Source organism: Mesitornis unicolor, unplaced genomic scaffold (genome assembly GCF_000695765.1).
Source record: "Mesitornis unicolor isolate BGI_N332 unplaced genomic scaffold, ASM69576v1 scaffold41293, whole genome shotgun sequence".
NCBI lineage: Eukaryota > Metazoa > Chordata > Aves > Mesitornithiformes > Mesitornithidae > Mesitornis > Mesitornis unicolor.
The window spans coordinates 33114-40705 of record NW_010177448.1 but is presented as its reverse complement, the minus strand read 5'-3'; positions in this window follow the sequence as shown (position 1 = coordinate 40705).

The following is a 7592-nucleotide window of genomic DNA, read 5'->3' as shown; positions in this document are numbered from 1 at the left end:
ATTGATGGTTTCTGCTGGGGAAAAAAAAAAAAGCCTACCAAATATTATAAGTCAAAAGTGAGCCACTGCATAGAGCTTGAAGAAGGATTTGGCCCTGGCCAGCACTCACTGTGAGCAGCACCAAAGGCACACAACAGCTTTTAAATGAACAGGAATAGAGACTACATTAGTAGAAGCATGGAAGTGTTACTACAAGATCACGCATCCCCTGCACCATGGGCAGGCTTTTAGCTATTTTAATATTTCTACTGCTCATTCCAAATGTGGCAGGTGTAAGCACCAAGACATGCCTTTCTCCCACAGCCTGCTTCCCCCACTAGTAAAAACCCTGGTTCACAGTTACCTTTGAACTTGTAATCAGCTATTTAACTGCTAGAAACAACTTAAACAACTCAGATTTCATCACCAGGCACCACCTGTGCCTGAACATGTCTGTACCAGGTTACTAATGCAAATACTGATTGGCTTTGCCTTAGGTCTGTCTGTAGGGACAGTCACTGCTATTAATGCCTGCTTTGACCTGGCATGAAAATTTGTATATAAGGACATCATTGCTAAAACTGGTTTCAGTTGGCACACATTTATTGGTTCTAGTGATGTGATGCGTAGAAAAGCAAGACCAAGCTTGATCTAGAAACGACTGGTGAAAGCCTAAAATTAGCATTAAAGAGAATGACTGCCTGAAAAATCAGAGTGGCAGCTTGTGGATTGAAGTCATAAAACTGAAAGCCTGAGAATTTCTATCAGGTGAAGTTCTTCAGCTGGCTTTGGGTAGAGCCTTTGCATGAACTGCATGCCAGCCGACACACAGAGTCCTCCAGCTAAAACTAGAAACATATTCACTTCTAGACTCTCCTCAGACTTTTAAAAAATTCTCTGTTTGATCCCAACAGCTTGAAGGTAAAACTGAGAAGCTCAGGACAAGCAAACCACTGAAGGAGCAGAATTTCAGAGGGAGTTTAGCTGGTTTGCCTAGCTGATCAATCAAAGACACTCACTATTTGAACAGATGGCAGCAGTGCAGGCCTCTTCATGATCCAGTAGAGAATAAATTTTCTCCAGCACTAAAATAGCCAAACCAAACATGAATATGTGTTACTACTTAAATAGCACTGCCTCCCATCTATTAGATAAGGCACACTCACAAACTATCATGTTCTGCAAGAATTGACAGTAGGGGGCTGTGCTGAGGCAAGCTGCCAGCCTCACTTATTCATGCCAGGGTCACTGACTAACCAGGAGCCTCCCTGGCACGGCACGGCAGGGAAGGGCTGGACATCCCATGGAGCACAGTTTGAGCACGCAGGCAGGAGAGTGGGGCTGTGCTCCTGGCTGGATTTGCTACAAGAAGGTCTTTGTGAGGAGGAGAAGCAAAATTTCCCTCTGAGTGAAAAGGACAGCCCTAGCCAGGCAGGGTGTGCTTGAAAGAGGCGAGGGCTGCACCGTTTGGGATTGATCGCTACTGTTGCTGCTGAAATTCCACACACCTGACGCAAGGTATTTTAATAGAAATTAAAAGCTTTGCAGAAACACAGCTTGAATCTCAAGCAAGCAACAGAAAAATGACAGGCTAATTTTATGTTTCATATTTAGCAGCATTATTCTGAAGTGTAGGATGATAGTTAACTGATTTAACCAGGTTCTCACTTCAGGTAAGAAAGGCAGAACAAAGAGAACTACTATTTTTTTCTTTCTTTTTTGCAATTTGTCATTATAATCAAGTAGCAACATTCATATCACATATATGTGAAATTTTAATTGTCAGTGGATGTGATTACAAACAGCTTTGCTTAAAAACAATACATAGCACAACAAATGTGCATTTAGTTAGGTTTGTGTAGTAACAAATAATTTTACTTTTAAACTCTGTGCAATTTCAGTCACCATCAGACTGGCTAAACACACTGGTGTACATCCTTTGGGATGCCAAAAAACATACAGAAACCAAGCCAAGGAGAGAACAGCTCTCTCTGGCCAGACAGCCCCAAGGGCAGTGCCTGGGAATGGATTCCCGAGTCAGGCAGGGTGCCCTGGGGATGAGGTGCAGATGGCATTCATCAGCCAGGGTGAGGGGAAGAAGGTGGGTCCTTTCCAGATCCCAAAGCCCATTCTCTTCACAGAAGGGAGCTGAGCTCCAGCTTGAGGGACAGAGGTGCACTCCCGCTCTTTTTGGAATCATGCCCAGAAGGTGCCAGCATCAGTTCCCAGCAGTAAATGAACTTGTGATTAAATGCATGGACAAAACTGCTACTAGGGGTTGTGCTTACACTAGGCTGAGGTAGAAGGTTAGGCTAATAACCAGCTGTGTATCTTGCAGTGTGATTTACACTGGGAATCTCTCAGGTGAACTTGGGATCCTTTGTCCTTAGTCCAAATTACAGCAAAGATGTAGTGCTTGGCAGATGCTAGCAGGATGAAAATCCCCTCTTCTCTCCAGCTGCCTCTTGGTGGGGATAGGGTGGAGGTGGATGCAGAAGGCAAGCCTCCACAGCCCTTTCAGCCCCTCCTTTCCTGGGAAAGCTTAAGAGAGCTCATGTGGTTCAAAGGTATTCCTCTCCTGTTATCCCTCTATTAGATTCCATCAGTGTTTCTCAGCAGACATACATGCACTCATGACACAGGCTTGACTACTGTAATTCCTCTTCACAGGGCTTGCAGCTTAGCTCTGACAGCACTCGCTGCTTTGGCAGAAGGGATCAGCATCCATCTCAGAGCACCCTGCACCCCAGCTGCATGCCCAGCAGCAATCCCCTAACTTGCAGCTGGCACTGGTGGCTTTCCAGGCCTTTGGCCTGCACTCACTCAGCACTCACAGCTCCCAGGTTCCCACGAAGGGGTCTTGGATCAGCAGGAGAACAGACTGTGCTGCCCTGAACCCTGGTAGAAGCTGTCCCTCCACCTTTCTCCAGTGACCCAAGATATGCTGACAGCTCCCATAACAACATTCTAAAACTCTGAAAATCAATAACATTCAGGTGGTTCACCAGTTCTGCTTTTGTTCGCTCTCTTTCATGGATCTGGCCTCCTTCCTTACAGAGAATGGTGTCTTTAGGATGTTGTTCAATAACAGTTATTCTTTTATAGTGGAAAGATCCTTATTAGTGACCCAGGAAGTACTGATTATTACCTCACCTACCAAAGGGCTGTATGATTGCATTTCTTTTCCTTCCTGATCACCAAGCCCTGTGTGCTAGCCCAAACCAAACCGTTGTGAGCAAACCAATGTTCTGTATGCTAAGCCAGGCAGGAACATCACTTACTCAATTACATGAGGTGGAAGGTCAGACTCTGACCTGAGCTATGATAGTTATAAGCCCTCTACACTCAAAATTCCCTCAGAGTTTAGGAGAATCCAGAGTCTGACACACACCTCCGAAGGTGAGGTGTATGGTACAGTCAGGAGACAGGTGATGTCCCCTGGCCAGCCCTCTGTAGCTGCTGTCCTTCCTTTATCTATCTTTTCTGTTTGGTCTGAGATACGTCCTTGGTGCAAACACTCTGTTGTGCACCATTTCTGCTCCACAGCAGCACTACTATTCCCATGTCCCACTGAAGCATAAGCAGTAATAATACACAAGTGGAGGAGAAGAAACCACCAGAGTGCATTTACTGCTCAAACAACCTTTGCCCAAATTTTGCCGTTAAAGTTTTCCCTCAAATATTCAGAGCAGCTTTTGCTATTGCCATGAGGTCCATGCGTCCCCCCACCACATAGTCCTTGGCTGCTATACCACCTCAGTAGCTCTAGGGTTTGGTATCGCTTCACAAGGCAAAATTGGTACAGAAATTTGCACAGGTAGGGAGAAAAAGTATCATACAACAGCAACAGATTTTTTAAAAAACTATTTTTTAAAAAAGCTGAGCCTGCATTTGATCTCCAAAGGCAGGTCATTTTGAATAAAGGGCACTGCCAGGGAACACACATTTACTGAGCTCTCTTACAGGAACAGACTGAAAACCCTCTCCCATCGCTGCTCTGCTGTGCAGGGTATGGGGAACAGGAAACAAAGCCAGTGTCCCTCGGTCCTCTGATCTCCTGAAATCCAGCCTGCTAGCCTCCTGCAGCAATTTTCTCTGTAGCTGACCATGCAGAGCATGCCCTCATTGCCCTGGGCCTGCTTAACCCAGCTCTACCTTAATTTGCACTAGCAGCAGCATTACATAAATTACTTTACTCACTAATGATGTCTCTCCTAAGTAAGCAAATGGAATGACATCACCCATCAGCAAAATACCAGCTGCTCAGGAAGGAGGGAGGGAAGGGGTGAGCTCGTGTCTGTGTGGGTGTACACACGGAGACCATTTGAGCCATGGCTGCATGGTGAAGCCCAATCTTTCCAGGAATGGAGACAGGATCAGGGATAATTCAGGCTGGAAGGGACCTCAGGAGGTCTGAGCCCAACCTCCTGCTCACAGCAGGGTCAGCAGTGAGGCCAGACCAGGTTTCTCAGGGCTTTATACAGCTAAATCTTGAAAGCTTCCAAGGATGCAGACTGCACAGCCTCTCTGGGCAGCTTGCTCCAGTGATCAACTGTCCTCACAGAATACTTCCTTGTATCCTGTCTGACTTTTTTTTGAACTTAAGGCAACTTTGCCAATTATAAAGCTTGTTTAAAATACACCTGTACACAAAAACATCATGTAGACACATTCAAATCAATCCACATCTCTGCCCACATCTTTGTTAACAGCAAGCCTTCTCCACCCTTTAATAAGCTTGTTATATAATATTTGTTGTACACAGCATCATTTAATTTATCTGTGGGAGTACAGGAATTTGGTCATCTCTTAAATACCTCAAGCAAGCAGGGCCACATGCATTAGCCCAGCTAAAATGACTGTGTAGCTTATGTTTTGTCCAGATGCTGTGTTACTCCCTTCATGCTACAGCAACTTACCATTCATGGATTGCTCACTGCTTTCCTCTGGGCAGGAGATGCCCTGCCAGGCGCTTGTCTCCAGAAGGTTTCTTCCTGCCTAGTCCAGCCTGGTCCCACACTCGGGGCAGTCCTTCTCAAGCCCAAGCTGGCTGGTGACAGAGACATCACCCTCACCAGATGCTACATGAAGTTTCCTGAGTGCTAGGGGGTCTGGTGCTGGCCTCAAGCATCCATAAGCTGCTCTCTGGGAAGCAGATCCTCAACCCCCTCAAAGTCATTGCTGCTTCACAGAATTTTACCTACCAGCACTTAATTCTGCAACTCCCAAAAGGGCAGTAAGTGGGATCTGGTGTGAGCTGCTACAATGGCCAGGAAAGGAAATTACAGCCACCTGCCACATTCAGAAATCATCTAGCAAACTGACAGCTGGTGAAGAGGAGGGAGTGAAGAAAGGCATCAGCAACCACCAAAACAAGTAGTGCTTATTACTACCCACCTGTGAGAAGGGAGCTTTGCCTGAGATGGCATAATACACCACCATGGTAGTGCCAGCTTGCATCTCTGGGCCCAGATGTCTCTAGAACTAATTCAGATGAGAATGGTCCTGTCAAGTCTCAGCAGCCATCATTTACTCTATCGTTTTACTTACAGGACAGTTCTGCATTAGACACATGGCGGAAGCAAATACTTCCACTTGCATGGAGACAGTAATTTCCAACTTCAGAATCAAGGAGTGAATCAAAATCCACTCATTCCCCACCCCTGCAGGTAAAATGTGCTTTCAGAATTGCTGGCTTTAATGTAAAATCGAATGCAGGATGTTTTAATTTATCTTCTGATTTTTAGTCTCTTGGGTGTGCTCCAGTTATGTTGTGAAGCTTCTTTTCAGAAAGATGAGTGCCAGAACTGATTTAATTTTTTTACCCCAAAAGCATGACTGTCACAAAATTCCATAATTCTGTGGTGGCATTTGGGGAGAACAATAAACTATGAGACCTTGCACAGAAGTGACAAGAGCAGCCCATATTGCTGCAACTCAAATCACTTGCACTGCAACATACTCATATCTGTGGAGGGAGACCTTTAAAATGAAGAATACCCCTAAAAGGTAAAAAAACAGTGAATGAAGTAAACCCCTAGGAAGCTTCAGGAAGGAATCAGGTTTGCTGCTCATGTGTTTTGCTTCCTACCTTGCCTAGAGGATTGCTGGCCACACCAGCATCCAAAGCAAACATAGGTTGCAGGTTGATTACTTGCCACTCCCAGCCCCCCCAAAACAGTGATCTACTGCTTGCAAAATGCTTTGAACACATATGCCAAAATACTTAAGCACAGAAATACAAAGACTATGGGGGTGCTGGAAATTAAGTATGCCCAGGAAATACTGGCCTTTCCCTTCCAAAGCATCCCTGAGTGAGTTTCTATAGGAGGGCAGGAGCCTGCTGAGACACCGTTGTTCAGTGTATGCATCACTGTATGAAATTCTTGCCTGTCATCTCATATTAGATCTGGTAACTTGTTCAAACTGGAGGAGAAAATGGATTTCTGTAGGAAATTTCAGGCATCATAAAAAAACATATGAAATTTCAGGCTCTTTAATTATCAAAGCAAATTCTGAAGCCAGAGGAAGCAGAGAAAGCTATTAAAATCTGCTCAAAGGAGAATTAAGATTGCTTGAAAATGTAGCATGGTTAAATGCTGCCCTGTGTGCGTCACGAGAGCAAGGTTACTGGCTCAGATATGTCTGCTTGTTAGGAGGAAGGACTCATCTGCAGCAACACGGTTGAACAGGCTTCTGGCAAGAAGGGGAAATCTGGCTCTCCTCAGTGAGCAGGTTAGTACCATGCTCACGGAGATTGCTGGGGAACTGAGGGACCTCCCTTCTTCCCTGTGGCTAGAGTCCCAAACAGAGCTTGCTAAATCTGCAGCCTGCAGAAGACTGTTCTTGAAAGTAAAATGCAGGGGAAAGAATGTTCAGCCTGAGGGCTGCAGAATTCAGCCTCCTCCTGCCCAAAGATGAGGATCCAGCACATGCCAAAATAGCACTAACTGTCTTGGACTCCTTTCTGGTAGTACAAAAAACCCTATCTGCAACCAGAAAGTTGTGGTGTCCGGTGTGAATGATGACCAGCTAGCAACCCGAGGAATGCCAGATGTGCCTTCACCGAGAGAAATGTTGAGGCCCGAGCTTTCCAGCATTGGAGAGGTGCAGCAAGCAGGTGAGGCAGCAGCAGCTGGAGGCCAGCCAGCTGGAAGCTGCTCTAAAGCCTGCCCCGAGACAGAAGTGAAAATCAATAACACCACTAATAAATCAAAGAGCAATCATTTGCACCCAGCTCGGCTTTGCCCCAAACTCGGATTAGTAATTTCTGGCTGCTCTCCTTGGGCTGCGCAGCGAGTGGAGCCGCACGGGCCCCACACAGAACGGTATCGATGGGGGCTCCTCCTGCCTGCCAGTTCCCGGCAAGGACAGGGGCTCGTTCCGGGCTTCGCCCATCGCTTCTGCTGGCTCCAGCCCGGGAAGGGTTGAGGGGTGCCCGCCGTGCCCCCGGCTGTCCAAACCCCCGGGGTGTCTCTTCCCGGGAGCTCTCTCGAAGCATCCCCTCGCTTGCCGGATTTGCAGGGGGGGGCGGGGCGGGGGAGAGAAGGGGCTGTGCCCACTCCCCCGGGGCCGCAAGCCCGCACCCCTCTTCGGCTGTGGCGGGGCCGTTG